This window comes from Rattus norvegicus, chromosome 6, assembly GCF_036323735.1.
Source record: "Rattus norvegicus strain BN/NHsdMcwi chromosome 6, GRCr8, whole genome shotgun sequence".
Classification (NCBI taxonomy): domain Eukaryota; kingdom Metazoa; phylum Chordata; class Mammalia; order Rodentia; family Muridae; genus Rattus; species Rattus norvegicus.
This window is the reverse complement of record NC_086024.1, coordinates 125,035,097-125,055,716: the sequence shown is the minus strand read 5'-3', so window position 1 is coordinate 125,055,716 and position 20,620 is coordinate 125,035,097. Positions and strand designations below refer to the sequence as shown.

At 44.0% G+C, this 20,620-nt stretch overlaps 1 protein-coding gene across 4 annotated transcripts in view; it reads right to left on the bottom strand.

The window, feature by feature from the left end:
* Positions 1–20,620, bottom strand: part of Kcnk13 (potassium two pore domain channel subfamily K member 13) — a 104,557-nt gene that overhangs the window by 19,203 nt on the left and 64,734 nt on the right. Inside the window, exon 2 of one of the 4 annotated variants that reach the window (XM_063262443.1) lies at positions 12,050–12,111. The exons of the other annotated variants lie outside the window; for them this stretch is intronic. The gene's annotated coding sequence lies outside the window, so the exon portion shown is untranslated. The remainder of the gene's footprint in view (positions 1–12,049; positions 12,112–20,620) is intronic. 4 annotated transcript variants of the gene reach the window in all.

The window sequence follows — 20,620 nt, the reverse complement described above, 5'->3', positions numbered from 1 at the left end:
GAGGTTTCAGTTTTCTTTTCTTTTCAAAGAAAAGCAAAAGGAAGGGTTTGGGGGAGGGGGGTGCAGAAGAAATCTACTTTCAACCCTGCAGAAGGGGGCTCAGCTTGAGGCCACCGAAAGCAGGTGGATTTATCTGAAGTGCTGCCTATTTCTGTCGACGTCTAGGTATTTAAGTGCCCCGTAATGCACTTAGAATATATTTCCCTTTTGCTTTCCCTGCAAGAGAGGCCATTTCTCTTTCTAAATTGGGTATTCTTACATGGTTGTGGACCGGGAGCTTAGAGCTGGCTTCCTGGTCAATGTATCTTTTATTTTTTTGTTATCTCTTTAAAAGCAGGGGTGTGTCCCTCAACATCACCCCTGCCCCCACACCTCCTACAATCTGGGTGACTGTATGAACTCATTTCTCTGTGCTGTCCTTTATCCCAAGGACACCCAGATAGCACAGGGAGAATTTCAACCTAGGCATTTGGGGACATAATTCTAATCTCAAAACAAAACAAAACAAAACAAAACAAAACAAAACAAAACAAAACCCTCCCAAATGCATCTTAATTTTGTCATCCATAGAATAGAATGACAGTGGCACCCTCATAGGACATTTGTAAAGATTTAATAATCCAGTACAGGTGAAATGCTAGGAGGAGGTGAGGTCTAAGATCCAGGCCTTTTGGAGGGTATTTATTTCTTTGTTTGTTTTTGAGGTCCTAGGGATGGGACCCAGGGCCTCACACACACATACCCCTATGTCAGAAGGGAGCTCATCAATGAGCTATGCCCTAGGCCAAGTCAGCTCTGCTAAGAGCAGATGCCCTGGACAACTGCCTGGGATGCCTCACAGTCCTCACCCTGCAGCCATGGTGACCTTGAAAAGGTTTCGCATGTAATCACACCCATGCTGTGCCACATATAGAAAAGAGGGTGCCAATTAGCAATACTAGACAGCATAAGAGTGACCTGGGTGTTGGGATGACTGACTGTGTCCATAGCCTTCTTGACCAAGATCTTACTCCATTTTCCAGCCCACAGCAAGCAGGTCTATGTGGAAAGGAAGGAGACAGCAGGCATAGAGGGGAATTGCCTTCTCCCTCTTGCAACCTGCTACCTACCAACTCTTGCCTCACTCACTGGTCCCAAGGGGCCTTCCCTGGTTCTCTAGTCCCCCATCCCCTAGAGAGGCAAACCCCTTAATCCCCACAGTATCTGTAGCTGGTACCAAGTTTTTAGAGGGCAAAATTCTGAAGTCACTAAGTAGTGAGTTCTCCCTACCCAGTGTTGGAGGCATGCATTTCTAGTTGCTGGGAGCCAAGAACAACAAAGGCAAAAAATATCTGAAAGCTACTCAAAAGTGGGACTGGGCCCATCATTGTTTGATGACCCTGACTCTCTGGCCCAGTGCCTCGATTGCTGCTGGTCAAGACCTTGAACAAATCACACATGCTTCCTTTTGGAAATCTTCACTCATATGTTTTCTCAATCAAGGACAAATAATAAAATAATCTCTTCTCCTCCACCTCTTTCCTAAAAGGGATCAGCCCAGAGGGCATACCCCAAGACTTCCAACAACCTCCGGGAGCACACCATGTCAGGGCAACCTTCCAGACCAGCTTTTACGCCACCGTTGCCTGAGCCGTGGACACATCTGCTTTGCCTGTGATCACTTTCCTTATGATCCAGTCTATCTCAAGCCTGGATATGGAATCAAATGTTAGCAGTAAGCTTTCCTGGGGTAGGCCATCGATGTCAACTCCCATCTGGTCCTTTGTAGAAATAATGGCTGATAGATCCTCCTTGGTTACAGGTAACTTGACTACAAAGATGAGCTAAGTGTGAGGGTCTGGAGAGGACAAGAATACGGGGCTGGAAGATGGTTCAGTTGATAAAGTGGGTGTTTCTCAAGTATGAGAACCTGACTTTGATCCCCAGGAGCCATGTAACAGATATGGTAGTGTGTGTGCATTTCTAATCCTAACACTGGGCATGTGGAACCGGGGCATCTCTGGATCTTGCTAGCTAGCTACTCTTGCCAAACCAGTGAACTCCAGGTTCCATGAGAGACTGTCTCAAATAATAAGTTGGAGAGCAACAGAGGAAGATACATTTATATCATATATATATATATATATATATATATATATATATATATATATAAAATCAATCAACTACTGGCCTTCACATTCATGCATCAAATGAACATGCATATGCAGACAGACAGACAGAAAGACAGACAGACAGACAGGCAGATGGTCGATTACATAAACAAATAGAGCCAGCTATGTACAGAGGGATAAGGTCAAATTCACTTACTACTTCGGCTAATTGGGTGTTACAATAAACAGCAGATGCTAACATGCAATTGTCAGAGTACGTCAAAATGTGCTCATCATATAAATTCTTCTAGATTGTATTTTAAATGATCCTTGATGATCCAGATGGTATTTCAGATTCTTGCAACACGTCAAAAATGAGCACACATTTTTTTTTTTTTTTTTTTTTTTTTGCAATCGCATTGAGGGGAATGTCTGATTGCCTGAAACTTCTCTCTCCTTGAATTCCAGTGTGTTTGTTAAATCTATTTATACATAGAGTAAACTCCGGTTTAGCTATCACACACAGACTCAAAATATACACATCTAATGTAATGGAGTAGGCCTAGCCAATGGTTTGGAGACCAAATGCATCCCACTGCAAAGATGCCCTTGAGAGTAATGAAGACCAGAGCTTGGAAGGTCCAGCTGGGGAAAGGGAAAAAGGGGTAATGACTTACATGTGAGGCAGGAGATTGACAGGGTGAAAGCACAGACCCACATCCTGCCTCTGCTACCTTGTATGGACTAGCCTTGGACATGGTACTTGACCTCACCTGTGCCTCCATCTATTCATCTGTAAAATGGGATGATGATAAAAATGCCTAGTCCTCAGGACTGATCATCAGAGTCAAAGAGGTGACAGATAGATTAGCACTTACTGCTTCTCTGTGTTTTGGCCCCTCTGCTCGGGTGCTCCAGATAGACAAAAATCAATGGAATACAGACACAATGGCTTCCTTGATACTTACAGGGCTGGTCCTAGGACTTTCTGTAGACACCCACGTCTAAAGACACTTGGGTGTAGGGATCAGAGGAATCTCTGAGTGATGAAGCGCTAAGTGAACATGTATCATTGACATGGATACAGCCACAACAAGGACTAAGACCTTGGACCTGTAAGGAATTGGCAAAGCCTTCTTCTTCTGGTCCAACTATAACTGCACAGAGGGTTAACCAGTATGCATCAAGATTAGCATCTGCAACTTCCTCCTCCCAGATGTTTACAATGTGAGACTGCTAACCTTCAGAGACTTCCTACCGAGACTAGCTAATCCCCTGCCCCACGTGCTCACACAATCACCACACTGAGGATCCCCATTGCTCGTGGGAGTAGGTGCAGTTCCATCAAAGCACACACACCCTACCTCACCACAGCCTTTCTGTCTGTGTGTCTCTGTGCCCGTCCTTTATTTCATTGCTGTCCCTAGTCAGGGTTCAGGTTCAGCATTCAGGTCTCTTATATAAGTAGTAGAGTATTGGCTTATAACCTAGAGTCATGCTATGTACTTTAACTCATCTCTAAATTATTTATAATACCTGATATACAAATACTGTATACTGCAATACTATATAATTTAGGGAATAAAGACAAGTAGAAGGAGTCTGAATACATTGAATTTGCTGCAACTATTAACTTTGAAATATTTTTAATCCACAGTTGGCCAAGTCTGTGGCTACAGAATCTGGGGATATGGGGAGTGGGGGTGGGGGTGGGAGCAATTGAACAGACAGATGGGAGGGCGTCTAGTTGAAGTGAGTGTAATGTGGAATTTGAAAATCCCAGGACACTGTCCCCAAGCTCAGGACCCTGGTGGTATGGCATGGCTCAAGTTCAGAGGTTTTAAAATCAAGGGTGTCAATCGTATTCCTCATCAGAGACAACAGGCTTGAGCATCTGGAGAGAAGGGGGACAGTGACACAAATCTTGGTGTTTACAAACCAGGCAGCCTGGATTTCTGATATCACAGGACATCATGGGTGAGAAGCCAATTGGTCTTTCCTCTGCCTTCTCTTCTGTCTAGGCTCCTAGCAGTTGTAATGAGGGTGGATCTTCTCCACTCGGTTCACAACTCAATCTGCCCATCTCCTCCAAAGTATGGTCGCAGGCACCCCTGTGACTAATCCTCACCAGTCCTCCAGGAAGACCTAGTCCAGTTAAAGTGTCACCAAAAATCAAGCATCAGTTCCTGGGGCCCCTACCAAGTTCTTGAACATTTTAGTCCTAATCTTTACATTCAACAAGCCTGCCTCCTGTGACATTCTTAATCTAGCAAAGCCACACCTCTTAAGCCTCCCAAATAGTGCCACAAACTGGTGGTCAAGTATTCAAATGCCTGAGAGTATGGGGGATAGGCTCAAATGTAAGATCTAAAATTATGTTGGGCAGTGGTGGTGCATGACGTTAGTCCCACCACTCTCAATGCAGAGTGTAATTCTCTCTCTGTGAGCGTGTGCATCTCAGGTTAATCTCTGTGAATTCAAGGCCAGCCTGCATATAGAGAGAGTGCCAGGACAGTCAGGACTACACAGAGAAACCCTGTCTCAAAAAAACATCATCATCATCGTCATCATCATCATATAATAAAAAAATTAAAAATTACAAAATGACTAGAAGAAATCACAGGAGAAAGAAACACTTCAGGTGTTGGTCTGGTCAAAAATTTTAGGATAAGTTCAAACATTGGCAACAAAAGTAACACTGAATATATGAAATGACAACAAACCAAAAAGCTCCTGCAACAACAACAACAACAACAAAAATCTATCAGGATAAAGAAGCATCAAAATGGGAGAAATACGTAGTCTATGCACCAAACAAGGGATTAATTTCCAGACTCTATAAGGAACTAAAACAAATGCAAAAGCAAAGTAATACCAATAATTCAATTTAAGAATGATCCGAATATACTTCTCAAAAGAGGAACTGGTTAATAACTATACGGAGAATTTTCAGTACTACTCATTATGGTAGTTAAATGAGAATGGCCCCCATAGGTGCACACAGTCTAATGCTTATTCATCAGGGAGTGGAACTCTATGAAAGGACTAGGAGTAGTAGGAGGTGTGGCCTTGTTGGAAGAAGTGTGTCACTGAGGGTGGGCTTTGAGATTTCAAAAGCCCATGCCATCTGTCATAGGGTTTCCTTGCTATGAAGAGACACCATGACCAATGTAACTCTTACAAAGGCAAACATTTCATTGGGGCTGGCTTACAGTTTCAGAGGTTCGGTCCATTATCATCATGGTGGAAGCATGATAGCATGCAGGCAGACTTGGTGCTGGAGGAGCCAAGAGTTGTACATCTTAATCCAAAGACAGCCAGGGGACTATCTTCTGCAGATAGCCAGGAGAGGGTCTGCTTTTACTTTGGGCAGAGCTTGAGCATAAAGACCTCAGAGCTTACCCCACAGTGACACCCTTCTTCCAACAAGACCACACCTACTCCAAGGGGGGTCACACCTCCCCATAGGCCAAGAAGATTCAAATCACCACACCATCCCAATCTCTTTCTTTGTCTGCAGATCAAGATACAAAGTTCTAAGCTACTTCTCCAGCACCATGCATGCTGCCATGCTCTCAACATGAAGATGCTATACTAACCTCTGAAACTGTAAGCAATCCCCCAATTAAATGCTTTCCTTTCTAAGAGGTGCCTTGGACACAGTGTCTCTTCACAGCAACAGAACAGTGACTAAGACACCAATCATTAGAGATAAACAAACAAAGAGATGCCGTTTCACCCCAGTTAGAGTGGCTATTATTTTAAAGACAAAAGAGAATAAATTTGGTGAGAAAGTGGGAGAAGTCGAGGCTCTCATACATTATTAGTGGGAATGTAAACTGGTTTCCAATTACAGAAAACAGGGCAGGTTCTCACTTGGAAGTGCCACTTCTGAGTGTCTACCCAAAGGAAATGGGGTTGTACGCTACAAAGACATATGCCTTTGCATGAGCTAACCTAGATGTCCATTAATAAATGAACAAGTAGAATAATGTGTAGCATTTAGCAGCACAGCATTGAAACCAATGTTTTTGGATCTTCCTAATGCTGCAACTGTTCTGCATGTTGTAGTGACCCCTCAACCAGAAAATTATTTTCATTGCTACTCCATAACTGTGATTTTGCTACTGTTCTGAATTGTGATGTAAATGGCTGATATGCAGGATCTCTAATATGCAAGTCCTGTGAAAGGATTGTTGGACCCCAAAGGGGTCAAGACCAACAGGCTGAGAACCAGTGATTTAAAAAGGATGAAATTCTGTCATTGTCAGCTACCACGGGGAAACTGAAGAATACCCTGTTGAGTTGAATAAGTCAGGTACCCAAAGACAAAGGTGGCATAATCTCACTTATTGGTATAAGCTGAAAAGCTGATCTCATAGAAATAAATATGGAGTCGTGGTTTCCAGAGCTGGGAGAGCGAATGGAGAAAGGGAAGATGGAGGAAGGGTAGTTAAAGGTGCAAGTGGGTGAGAGAATGTTTCCAGTGCTCTAGAGCACAGCAGAGTAACTGTGGCTGACGACAACCATCAATTGTAGATTTTGAAATAGGATCTCAGATGATTTTGAATATTATCAATGTGAAGAAATGTAAATGTCTGAGATTTCACATATGCTAATTACTCCAACTGATCACATATCACACACATACAAACACACTGAAATGTCATATTGTACCGCAACAAACATATAATTGGTATGTGGTAATAAAAATAAAAGCAAACAAATGCTAAGAAACTCAGGATTCATTTTCACTTAGTCATCAAAGAAATGGATATAGAACAGATCTATCATATTGATCAAGTTTTTTCACTGCCAAATTAGTCACCAATATGCATATATGTATTGATCTCTTGGCATTCATTCTAGAAGAATAAGAAAACAAAAAGTGGTTTGAAAAATTTAAATTAAGTGTGTGATAGGACATGTTTGTATTCTCATCTCTGTGGAGGTAAAAGCAAGAGGATTCCTGGGGCTCCCAGGACAGCTAGACTAGTCACATTGGTGAGCTTCAGGTTCAATGAGAGAACCTGTCTCAAAAAATAAGATGGATAGAACTAATGGATAGAAACTGTCCTCTGCATGCACTTGCACACATATGCATATGTGCTCTCCTGCAACATGCACACACATATCCATATGTTCAAGATGACTAAATATGCAAGAATATTATAAATAACTTATAAGTAACAAATTAGACAAGTCGTATAAAATTTCTTTAAAAGAAGCAAACTAACAAACATCCCCAAAGGAACTGGTGCCAAAAAGTACCCTTGTCCTAAGGAAAGTGGACTTCTGAGAAAAATCTCACAAGCCAGGTATGGTAGTATATCCCCTTAATTACAGCACTCAGGGAGGCAGAAACAGATGTCCTTGTGAGTTAAAGACTATCCTGATTTATACAGTGAGTTCTAAGTCATACAGGGTTACCAGCAAACAAACAAACAAATAAACAAACACCAGAACCAATCAAAACAAAAAACAAACCAAAATAAAAAACTAAGAAATTCCAAGTTCACAGGGCTTTACTCCTGAACATTGCTGGATATTTGAGGGACTGGTAACACAAGTTCACACAAACTTGCAAAAAATTTGAGGAGGAGGAGGAGGAGGAGGGGGATGGGGAGGAAGAAGAAGAAGAAGAAGAAGAAGAAGAAGAAGAAGAAGAAGAAGAAGAAGAAGAAGAAGAAGAAGAAGAAGTAGTAGTAGAGGGAGTAGGAGGGGGAGGGGGGGTTGGAAGTGGGAAGGGGATGAGGAAAAGGAATACTTTCTAGTTCCTTCTATGGTGTCAACCTTACTCTGACATATTAAGAAAACTGTACACTTATCAACTCATACCTGCACTCTCATTGTGTATGTGAAGGTTACAGAGAGATCAGAAACATTCCTGGACTCCCTGGAACTGGAGATTCATGCAGTTGTGAACCACCATGTAGGTTCTGAAACAAACCCAGGTCTTTGTAAGAGCAGCATCTGCTCTTAACCACTGTGGCATCTCTTCAGTGCCGGGAAACAATTCTTGACATGGTTTTAGGACATCACATCCTACAACACCTAGAAAATATAATGTATCATGATCGAGGAGGGTTCATCCCTGAACTACTTGGGTGATTTAATATTTGAAAAATGGGCCTAATTTACCAGGTAAACAGACTGAAAAACAAAACTGCGAGATCATTCCCTAGGTGCCAAGCAATTAATTGAGATGATCCAGCATGGTGACAATGGTCAGAAAACTAGGACTAGATGGGCTTGTCACCAAACGTAAATATGAAGCTCTACAGCAAAGGAAGCTTTTCCATATGATTCTGAATGGGGCAAGGCTTTCTGAATCTTTTCAATTCAGCATTGCACTGAAGGTTCTAGAGATGTCAGGCAAGTTAAAAATATAGATGGCTCTGAGAGGAGAAAGAAACACAATTGTGTTCACAATGAAACACAACTGTCTGTGAGACTCATCCAACAGAATCTAGAAAACAAATAAGAGCTAATAATAAGCTTAGGAAACAGGCAGGATACAGTATTTGGCTGTGGACAATGAGAAAGCAAACTAAAGGGCTGGGTGTACAGCTCAATGGTTGAGTGCTTGCCTCATATGTCCAGGGCCCTAGGTTCCATCCCCAGCACTGCAAAAATAAAAGCAAACTAAGATCATTTATAATGTTATCAAGAATATAAAATACTTGGGATAAGCTTCCAAGAAGTGTGTAAAAACTATATATTGAAAAATGCTATACTATAACCAAAACAAGAGAAATTCAAAGTGATCTGAATGTATGAAGGGCAGAATTACATTGCTGAATCAGATTTACTATTTTTTTATGACTTTTATTCTCTTGAGGTCAATATATATGTTCAGAGCAAACCTAGTTATAATTCTAGCTACATTTTAAAAGTATTTTTGTAGCAGTTCTAGAGACTTGCAATGTCTGCTTTTAAGATTTTGATGTGGCTGCAAAAACCACACATTTACACTTTTTGTAAAAACATTTATATTTCCTTTGATAATGAATAGTGATCTGGGAAGGTATAAGTCAAATAAACCCTTTCCTCCCACTTGGCTTTATGGTTATCATGTTTCATCATGGCAAGAGAAACCTTCAGACAAATTGGTACCAGGAGTGGGGTATCACTTGACAGACCTGACCGTGTTTTTGGGAGGACTGTGGAAAGACTTTGAGACTTTGGGATAGAAAAGCTATTGAATGTTGAAAGCTCAGTGAGCTGTTCTCTAGCAGCTTGGAAGATAAAGAATGTTGAGAACAGTGCAAATAATGGAGGCCTGGCTTTGACATTTCAGAGGGAAGCAAAGATCCTACAAGTCTTTTGTGTAAAGACTCTGTGGTTCAGATTATCTGGGGCTGAAGAATCTCCTCTGACTAACAAGATGCCAGAACTACTATAGCAGAAAATTGAGTTTGCTGGGATATTTGATGCAGCTTGTCTGGATCTGGGGAATTAGTGGTGATTAAGAAGAGACCAGCGAATCCTACCAGCATGTGCCACCACAACTGGCATTGAAAGCATAAAGGGGTCATGGAGAAAACTGAGGCTTGCCACTATGGGAGCTGAGGCAACACCATTGGTTAAGGTGCTGCCTCAGTGGCAGTTGAAGGTCCAGAATTGAAGGGGTGGTTTTTCTAGATTACCATGGGGAAATTGATTGCTTCTTCATAAGGAGGTAAGAAAGATTCTGCCTGGAGTGCAAGAGATCCTTTAGGGTATCTTTTGGTGCTGCCATACCCTGTAACTAAAGTGAATGGGAAACGACAGCAGCCTAATCCAGGCAGGATGGCAAAGGGTACAGATCCATCAGAATAAAGGCATGGGTCACTTCTCCAGGAAATGAGCTAAGACTCGCTGAGGTTCTTATCAAGGGCGGGGGAAATATTGAATGTCTAGTAGAGGAATGTAGCTATAAATAACAGTGAAGGCCACATGACCAGTTCCAGAAATGAGGTTTACATTTGATATGAATGCTTTTGTTGTATTTCGTTAAGAATGGATTTGTGCAGATATTTAGAGAATATCAGTAGTTGTCATATTTAAGTTTAAGGTACTAAAAGAATGCCCTCCAAAGGACATCGCAACTTACTTTAAAATTTATAATGCATTTGGAGTTGTACGAGAGATAGTTACATCAAGTTAGGCATAATTATGATCTGGTTAAGTATATAATGTGTTTGAAATTGGGGTACTTATATTATGTTTAGGTATTATCATGACCTGCTTATTGTTTTCATTTGGAAATTAATCGTGACATAAGAAGATAAGACTGTATGTCAGGTTGGCAAGGGGTGGACTTACGGCTACTTTTGGTTGTCAACTTGGCTACATCTGGAATGAATTACAGTCTAGAAATGGAGGGAACACTTGTGAGAGATTTTTGCTTGGTTTGAAGTGAGTAAATCCACTTCTAGTAGAAGGTTTGGCTCAGAAATATCTTCTATACCTTTGAGGTGGGAAGACATACACCTTTGTTCCAGATCTTGATTCAGGAAGACACATATCTTTAATTTAGACCTTGAGGCAGGAAGACATATTTGGGGCAAACTCTCTGCTGGAAGCTTATATATGGACATGGAAGGACACTTTCGCTCTTGGCCTGCTTGCTCTTGCAAGATTAACCTGTAGCCAAACTAACTAGAAGGAGAGAGAGAATACCCAAATTAACAAAAATCAGAAATGAGAAAGGGGGACACCAAGGAAATCCAAAGAATCATCAGGTCTTACTTTACAAACCTGTACTCCATAAAATTGAAAAATCTAAACAAAATAGATTTTTTTGATAGATACCACTTACTAAAGTTAAGTCAAGATCAGGCAAACAATTTAAATAGGTCTATAACACTTAAGGAAATAGAAGCAGTCATGAAAAGTCTTTAATCAAAAAAAAAAAAAAAAATAGAAGCCTAGAGCCAGATGGTTTTAGTATAGAATTCTATCAGACTTACAAAGAAGAGCTAATACCAACACTCCTTAAATTATTCCACAAAATAGAAACAGAAGGAACATTGCCAAATTCATTTCATGAGGCCACACTCACCCTGATACCGAAACCATACAAAAGACTCAATCAAGAAAGAGAATTTCAGACCAATCTCCCTTATGAACACGATGCAAAAATACTCAACAAAATACCCACAAGCAGAATCCATGAACGCATCACAGTCATCATCCACCGCAATCAGGTAGGCTTCATCCCAAAGGATTCGGGGATGGTTTGACATATGAAAATCCATCAATACAATCCACCATTTAAACAAATTGAAAGAAAAAAATATCGCAAGATCATCTCACTGGATGCTGAGAAAGCCTTTGACAAAATCCATCACCCCTTCATGATAAAAATCATAAATCAGAGATATATCTAAACACAATAAAGGCCACATCCAGCAATCTAATAGCCAGCACCAAATTAAATCGAGAGGTACTTAAAGCAATTCCAGTAAGATCAGGGACAAGACAAGGCTGTTCACTCTCTCCATATCTATTTAATATAGTGCTTGAAACTTTAGCCAGAGCAAAGACAACTAAAGCAGATGAAGAGGATACAGATTGGAAAGGAAGAGGTCCAAGTACTGCTATTTGCAGATGATGTGATGGTCTACATAACTGACCCCTAAAACTACCGGGGAACTCTTAGGGTTGATAAACGCCTTCAAGCAAAGGGGCTGGGTAAGAAATTAACTCAACAACAACACAACAACACAACCCAGTAGCCTTCCTTTATACAAACAATAAACAGGCTGAGGAAGAAATCAGGAAAATAACTCCCTTCACAATAACCACAAATAGCATAAAATATCTTGGTGCAATTCTAACCAAGCAGGTGAGAGTGTTGTACGACAAGAATTTCAAGTCTTTCAAGGAAGAAATTGAAGATGCTATCAGACGATGGAAAGATTTTTCATGCTCATGGATTGGTAGGACTAACATAGCAAAAATGGCCATCTTACCAAAAGCAATCTACAGATTCGACGTAATTCCCATCAAAATTCCAACGCAATTCTTCGAAGACCTGAAAGAACAATACTTAACTTCATACGGAAGAACGAAAGGGAATAACACTCGAAATGTATATAAGAAATACTCAAGTTAATAAAAAAAAAAAGAACGAAAAACCCAGAATAGCTAAAACAATCCTGTACAATAAAAGAACAAGGGGGCTCTAATGGGGGTTGCTTGAATCTCACTGAGAAGGGGAAACAGAATAGACTTGGGGAGGGGCAGATGGAGGAGGGGAGCCGGGTGGGGAGGGGGAGGGAGGTGAGAACAGGAGGGAGGTTAGAGGGAGAGAGCACTAGGAGAGAGAACCGGAACTGGGGGAGCATCCCTGGGATGAGCTAGAACCCTAGTACAATGGAAATTTCCAGGAATCTATGAGGGTGACCCTAGCCAAGACTCCTAGCAGCAGGGCATATAGAACTTGAAACAGCCATCTCCTAGGACCAGAAAAGACTTCCAGAGGAGAGACTGCGACACCAAGCCAGTCATAATTCATCTTGCCTATAAAATAGGCAAGGGCAAAGAAATTAAGGGCATGGCCAACCAATGATTGGTCCAGCTTGAGACCCTTGCCAAGAGAGAGAGAGCCCATCCTTGACTCTATTGATGATATTCTGCCATACTTGCAGACAGGAACCTAGTATAACTGTCAACTGAAAGGCTTTGCCCAGCAACTGATGGAAACTGATGCAAAGACCCACAGCCAAACACATTAGGCAGAGCTTGGGGGATTCTATTGAAGAAGAGGAAGAAGGATTGAAGGGGCCAAAGGGGTCAAGGACACCACAAGAAAACTTACAGAATCAACTAACCAGGCCCATAGGGGTGCAAGGGGACAGACTGCCAACCAGGGAGCATGCATGGGACAGACCTAGGACCTCTGCACATATGTAACTGTCGGTCTTCACGTGGGGTTCCTAACAGTAGGAGCAGGGGCTGTCTCTGACTCTGTTGCCTGCCTTTGGAGCCCTTTCCCCTAACTGGGCTGCCTTGTCCTAGTGCTACTACAACCTGATATTCCAAGGTCAGCTGGTATCCATGAGAGGTCCCTGCTTTTCTGACCTGAAAGGGAGAACTGGATGATGGGGAGGAAGGGAGAGGAGAGGGACGGAGTGGCAGGAGAGGAGGGAGGGGAAGATGAGATCCAGATGTAAAATAAATTAAAAAAAAATACAACAGAAAAAAAAGAAAAGAAAAGAAAATTCCTCACAGGTGTGCCTGGCCGCTTGGATTTTTGTTCATTTCTGCTGTAGTCAAAATGACAACTGAGAACCACCACCACAATGGTATTTTTAAGTCACCGTGTTTCACTTACGCCATCTCCTGCGGGATGGCAGCTTAGCCCAAAGTGACCAAAGGATCATAGAGAAATGTACCACTCCTACCTAAACCCACAGAAGCCACGGTTGCGCCATCCTTGACTCCCACCCCAAGGTGATGTGATTAATTAGTCAAAGGTCCCTCAGAGGCACCAGGGGACCTAGTGGGAACACTATTCTGTTTCCAAGGGGACGACTTTAGGGCTGGTGACAGCTGGTGACAGCTGATGGGCTGATTGGTGCTGTACAAGCAAGAAGGTGTGAGCTCGGTGCCCAGGAGCCTCATAAAAGTGCTGGGGGAAGTGGAGACAGGAGGATCCCTGAGACTAGCTGGCTGGCCGAGCAGCTGATGGGTCAACAGAAGAGAGATCCTGTCTCAGCAAATGAGGTGGGTTACTCCTGAGAAAGAAGTCACCTGAGATTCAACTCTGGCCTCTACATATGCATGTGCCTGCATGATCTCTCTCTCTCTCTCTCTCTCTCTCTCTCTCTCTCTCTCTCTCACACACACACACACTCACACACACACACACACTAAAACCCACGAAAGCCCCTGGCATACTCTCACGGAAGCCCCTGGCATACTCTCTCTCCTCAGCTCTCATTAGCCTCGGCTTGTCCAGAGATGCAGCAGGCTTTCCTGGGGTTCAACTCTAATGTAAAGTGGGTTCCACCATACTTTTCACCAGGGCAAGAAGTGCCGCTCCACAGCGAGGGGTCTGGCACTGAGGGAACCCCGCCCTCCGTCTGTGGCCACAACTCATAGCCAGGGTCCCAAGGAACTGCTTTGTGGTGGGGTGTGTGAACGTGTTCAAGTTCGTTGTTTCTTCCTGGCTCTTTGAGAACCCAAGTGCTGTGAGATATAGTTTTCTGCCTTTCTTCATTAATCTCCCAGAGTCAGGGCCTCGGGTCCACCCTCCTCTCGTCTTATGGGGTAACACCCTTGTTCACTTTGTGTCTTCAACATTCCAAATCTTGATGCTTTGACTTGCATGGCCACCCACAGATGAAGTCCCGACTGCAGGCTTGGACCGCTACAGATCCCAAGGGATCTTCTGCATCTCCCCTGGGCCCCTGCAGGCTGCTTGCCCCCAGGGCCCACAGTAAACTGTTGCTTCTGTACTTTGAAAATGAGCGTCAGATAATGAATCAGATCTCGTCCTGGTATTGCGTAAAGTTCTTCAAGGGCAGCACTCCACTGTGTAAAACAGGATTAGGCACTCCAGCCCGCACCATGTCTTCCAGGCTTGCATGCTCTGAATCTCACCTGAACAGTCCTCAGCAGGGAGAGGCCTCTGGGCGTGGGGTGTGGAGTACATGCAGGCCGCATCTCAGTTCTTACTGAGCCTGCACCCTGTGCACATTATAACAACGGTCTGCGGCATCCTTGGGTAGTCCTTTCAGAGTTCTGGGTCAGACCCAGAGGATGGATTTTTTTTTTTTTTTTTAGGTTTCCTTCCTGTGGACATCTGCATTGTGACATTTTTGCATGCACTCTGGTTACCCACCGTAAATAGGGAAAGGGATTTGAAGTCGAACACATTTTGCTGACACAGGTCTAAACATTGTAAGGGCATTACTGTATCAGCTATGTGATACCACCATCACTGAAAAAAACAAAAAACAAAAAACAAACAAACCCGCAGAATTCAAAAGGTTACCATCCCATTAGGAATTCAAAATTGTCACATAGCTTTTATATATACATCGGAAAAATAGGTGGATAAAATTTCTTAAGAGTAATTATTCATGGGAAGTAGGGTTTGCAGTGTGGTCTCTCTCTCTCTCTCTCTTTTTCATCTTTATTAACTTGAGTATTTCTTATTTACATTTCGATTGTTATTCCCGGGCCAACATCCCCCTAACACCTCCCCCTTCCCTTCTATATGGGTGTTCCCCTCCCCATCCTCCCCCCATTACCGCCCTCCCCCCAACAATCACATTCACTGGGGGTTCAGTCTTGGCAGGACCCAGGGCTTCCCCTTCCACTGGTGCTCTTACTAGGATATTCATTGCAACCTATGAGGTTGGAGCCCAGGGTCGTCCATGTATAGTCTTTGGGTAGTGGCTTAGTCCCTGGAAGCTCTGGTTGCTTGGCATTGTTGTTCATATGTGGTCTTGATCCCCTTGTGGCCTAACTCTTGATACGTGCCTAAGTTTGTTTAGCTACTTAAAAACAATATTTAAAATTGCCTTTATTTCCTTATCTACTGGGGTGTGTGTGTGGAGAAGAAACATTCTGCTGAGGGTCGTGTGGAGGGCAGAAGGCAACGTCCAGGATTGGTTCTTGCCTTCCCCTGTGGGAGAGACGGAGCTCAAGTCATCAGGGCTGGCGGCAAACGCTTTGCTCACTGAACCATCTTGCCAACCTCGAATAGTTATTTTTACAGGGAGTACCTCCTGTCTCTTTTGCAAACACATAACAACAATGGCAATAATAATATGCTATCTCTATTCTGGAAAAGGCAGCATGGGAAAAAAAAGCTGCAGATGAAAGGTCAGGTAAATTGTTTCAAATGGCAAGTTCTTCACTCTGCATTTGGCGCCCCACTGTGGTGCAGGGAACTCACCCCCAGTGGCCCCGGTCAAAGGAGGAGACGCTGTCAACTATGAATAATCAGCCCCAAGTGTTGCCCACTCCATCACTGCGGCTGCTCAGAAGCAGAACCAGCTGTTTGCCCTGGGAGCTAAGCCACTTGACAGGCTCACAGTGAAATCTACCTCTAATTATTCGAAGCTACAGGCTTTTGAAATGCACCGTTGTGTGTGTAAGCGGCTCATTACCACGGCACCAAACCACAGTGTGGGGAAATGAATTCTGACACTCTCGATTTTGATACACACACAGCTGGGAGTCAATTATACAGTTCACATTTTTACAACTCATTTATTTCCTACATCTTTTGGAACAACTTCAAAACTAGTTGGTTTTGCTCATTGGTTCCTAACGTGTCATTTCAAAACAAGAACATGAATACTGGCCACCAGGCAGAAAGCTGTTAAAAAGAAAGAAAATGCTACCCTGTTCAGAGCAGACCTTGCTATCATATGGTTAAAAAAGCCAAGGCCAACAAGCATAGGAGAAAGAATCAGGCAGGGGGAGGAATGCATGTGGCTAGGGTGTGTGCCTGGGTACTGTTCATCTGAGCACAAATATACGAAGAAGAAATATGAATCAGAGGACTCCCAAGCCACTCGGGATCTGCAGGATGCTCTTTCTAGACACTGTCCCCACTGCCTGTGGTGTGGTGGGTGACCCTCTCTTTCCTCTTAAATTGTTCCTCTTTGCCAAAAATGGACACACAAAAATGATAGCAAAAAGCACCTGTTGAGACCTAATTGGTGAGGGTCTGTTGAGGTCCCACGTGCAAGACCAGAGGAGTGATGGAGAGATAGTTCCGTTAGTCAAATGTTCACTGTGACATCCCCAGGATCCGAGTTCGACTCCCAGAACCCATCTGTATATAATCTCAGCTCCGAGAGAGCCTCAGAACGTTGACCCCTGGGGCTTATACCAATTAGACAGCCAGACCTACTTGCTGAGTGTGAGGAAAGACACTCAAGGTTGTCCTCTGGCCTCTATACATGCGTACCTGCATACACACACACACACACACACACACACACACACACACAGAGAGAGAGAGAGAGAGAGAGAGAGAGACATGCATGCACTCACGAACACATACATGTACATGCATGTACACATACATACAAGGCTCAGTGGAGTCAGAGTATCTTGGAATGTGCGAGCATGCAAGAGAATCTTTTTTCCAACCTCCTCTTCAGTCATCTTAGAGATTTATGCCGTGTCTGTCCTGCTGGGATATGGAGCCAGAGACAATCTTCTGCTGTCCAAAGCTTGAAACAGTTGGAGAGTCCACCAACAGAGGACTGTCCATCATGTGGCTGTGTTTATTAGAACAGCCTCTACCAGTCTTGACTATTTTATTCTCAGTAAAACCTCAGACAGTCGAGGCTTTGCTACAACCCCGTCTCCTGCTAAATTTAAATCAGTCGTCTATACACAGCAAACATACCTGCCTGTCCCTGTGTACTGTTCACAAGAGCAACCCACTGGTGCAGGTACACACCCGCAGGGAATGGACAAAGGGAATATAGCATATAGGATCAGTAGAGCCTTTTATTTTCCTCAGTGGTAGAGAGAAGCAAAATGTTGGCATCTGCAGAAAAAAAAAATGGCTGGAATTGAAGATCATCATGGGAAATAAGACTCAGAGAGGCAAAAAATCACATTTCTTCTGTTGTATGCAGAATCCAGAGTATCAAAACAGCTATGAAAGCAGAAGGGAACTATTTGGGAATGGGAAGAAAGACACTCAGTGTAGAGAAGGGGAAAGCAGCAAGACCGGGTGATGGGGACTAACATGCCAGTGTCCGTCCTACAGATGCAGGGGGACATGGCGATAGGCCTTTGGCGTAATTAGTTAATGTGTCAATAAAAGAGGAAAAAGTAGAAAGAATATGGACAGAAATGTAAGAAGGTGACCTTGTCTCTCCCGTCCTGAAGGCTTCTGCTCTGCCTTCTCAGAGGTTCCCAGGCCGGTCCTCACCTGACCTCAGGGTCCATCTGGAAAGAGCTTCCAGGTTGCCTGTCCTGAGACTTCTTCACCCAGTAGCCACCTGCACTCAGTGGCCCAGCCATGGTTAGAAATGACTGTGAGGGGGTGGAGGGTCTGTAAAATGCACCAGGGATCACTCATCTGCCTGTCGAGTTCACTCTGTAGCAAAGGAGGCTATAGCAGGCTACAGGCAAGGAGGGCACAAGGGAGGTGCACGGACTTCTTGCATGCTCCTCCCTCCTCTGTCCCCAGTCGCTCACCTACATCCTGGTCACTCTGCACGACAACTTCCACCAGTGGGTACCATCTGAAGACCTATCCATCTACGACACAGATGCCTGGTCTTAGCATTTTAGGCTAGGAGTTGTGTCTTGGAGCATGAAAGGACAAAATTGGCCTGGGATATGCTCTGGGGAGTCTAGCATCTATACAGTGGGTTCCTTTACGGGCAGGTAGTGGTGGAAATTGGTGAGTGCTCTTATCTCTCCTGGGGGAAAGAGCGGTTCATGAATATTGCATTTATTATGGGGATGGAGAGGTAGTGGGTGAATTCCTCCTGATGAATTGTTTCAGACTGGTGTGTTGTGTGTGTGTGTGTGTGTGTGTGTGTGTGTGTGCGCGCGCGCGCGCGCGCGCGCGCGCGCGCGCGCAATGCATACATGTGCAGAGATTCCCACTAGATAGCTTCCCTGATTACTATTGACTTTAATTTTTGAGATAGGTTCTCTCACTGAACCTTGAACTCGTAGACTCCGCCAGGTTGGCCAGCCAGCCAGCCGTCTGTCTGCCTCCCCAGCACCTGGGGATTACAGATGCCTCCTTCCATGCCTGGCTTTTTATAGGAAATGAAGATTTGGTCTCGGGTCCTCATACCTTGGCAGCAAGTTCTTTACTGACTGAGCCATCTTGTTAACCCCTATGAAGACTCCTTTAATGCCGTGCAAAGAAGGGTAGGCCCCTATACTAAATCAGGTATCTGAAACTAAGCACGGAGCCAGAGGCTTCCTTTGGAACGTGTGTTAGCATGGCCCAAAGCTAAACAGAGTGCTGAATGCCCGCCACCTTCTCCACACAGAGACACCTCCCTCCACAGCGACATCAGGCCACGGAAAGCTATGTTCTCTCTGCCATATGCCTATGGGTCCGTGGAAATCACCCGCCATATGGGAGAAAGGTAGACTCTTCTCAAGACCCAACATTGGACTGTACCTATCCAACAGAAAACAATGGCTGCTCCGAGTCTTTGGTGCTGGTAAAACCTGAAAAGCCACTTTTGGAGGTCTTTCCTTAGCTCTGCCTGGGGGAGGCAGGAACGAGCCTCCAGGACTGTTTTCTCTTGGCTCTTGGGGAGATGAATGCTGACCTCAGCCGTGGGAGCGAGTCTGCCATTGTCTAGGGAGACGATGGTGGGAGGCTCATTTCCTCTTTTTCTTTGCCAACAAGTCATCAGTACAGGGAGGGTTTTCTTGTTCATAAAACCTACTTCATCCTTACCTTTGTCTTCCTTTTGAATGAGTCCCCATTGGAGGATTTAGCACAGAATTGAGTTTTTCTTAGAAGAGCTCAGTCAGCGTTGGGGAGGTGTGTCCCTAAAGGAACCACTGGACGGATTCCTCTGCCAGTGAACAGCATGCCACATAGAACGTCCACAAATGACTTTGTGAGGAAGTCGGGAGTCGGAGGTGTTTCTTGGTGAGAGAGAACTTGCTTGGGATACCGAAGGCCTTGGAGTTGGTCCCCAGACCATGAGACAAAAATCAAAACAAGTTGAGGTGCTTCAGCAAGACTCAGAGGGTAAAGGCTCCCAGGACAACATGGCCATGGCCTACAGGCCATCTTCTGTTTCCCTGCCCCACTTCAGGAAGGCAGCTCCCTTCGCTTTCTTCCTGGAAGTTTTTTTATGTTTGTAGCAGCAGGGCTGGAACCTAGGGCTTTGTGCATGGTAGGCAGAAGCTCTACCAGTGAGCCACCCTCAGCTCTCTATATCGGTCTTCTGTGGAGCCAGGGATTGAACCCAGGGCTTTTTTCCATGCCAGGCCAGTGCTCTATCCTTACGTCATTCCTTGCCCCTTGGTTGTTTGTTTGTTTTGTTTTTGATTTTTGATTTTTTTGTTTTGAGATAAGATCTGGCTATGTAGTTCATGATGACTTTGAACTCCCAATCCCCTGCCTCTAGACTTCTGAGATTGCAGGCATCTACCACCGTGTGTAACTCCTGCCTCGTTTTTGGTAGCACTTGTTTATAACATTCAATACACATCATTTGCTTGAGTGCATTTGTCATAGGAAATGCAGAACAAAGAGAACAGCCCTAATGATGTCTTCCTGCCAAGACAGTCCACACGTCTGTAGTTCACTTTCCCCATTTGCACGGCGGAAGACAGAGGACAACAGAGTAGGATGGGTGTTACCTGAGACGGTGGGCAAAGCCCTCAGCTTGGAGCACAGGAACTAGATAAGGCCAGCTTCTCTCTTTTTAATGCTTTGGCATATTTCCTTTCAGTCTGTGCAAGTATCCACAAACATCCTTACTTCTTTTTTTTTTTTTTTTTTTGGTTCTTTTTTTTGGAGCTGGGGACCGAACCCAGGGCCTTGAGCTTCCTAGGCAAGCGCTCTACCA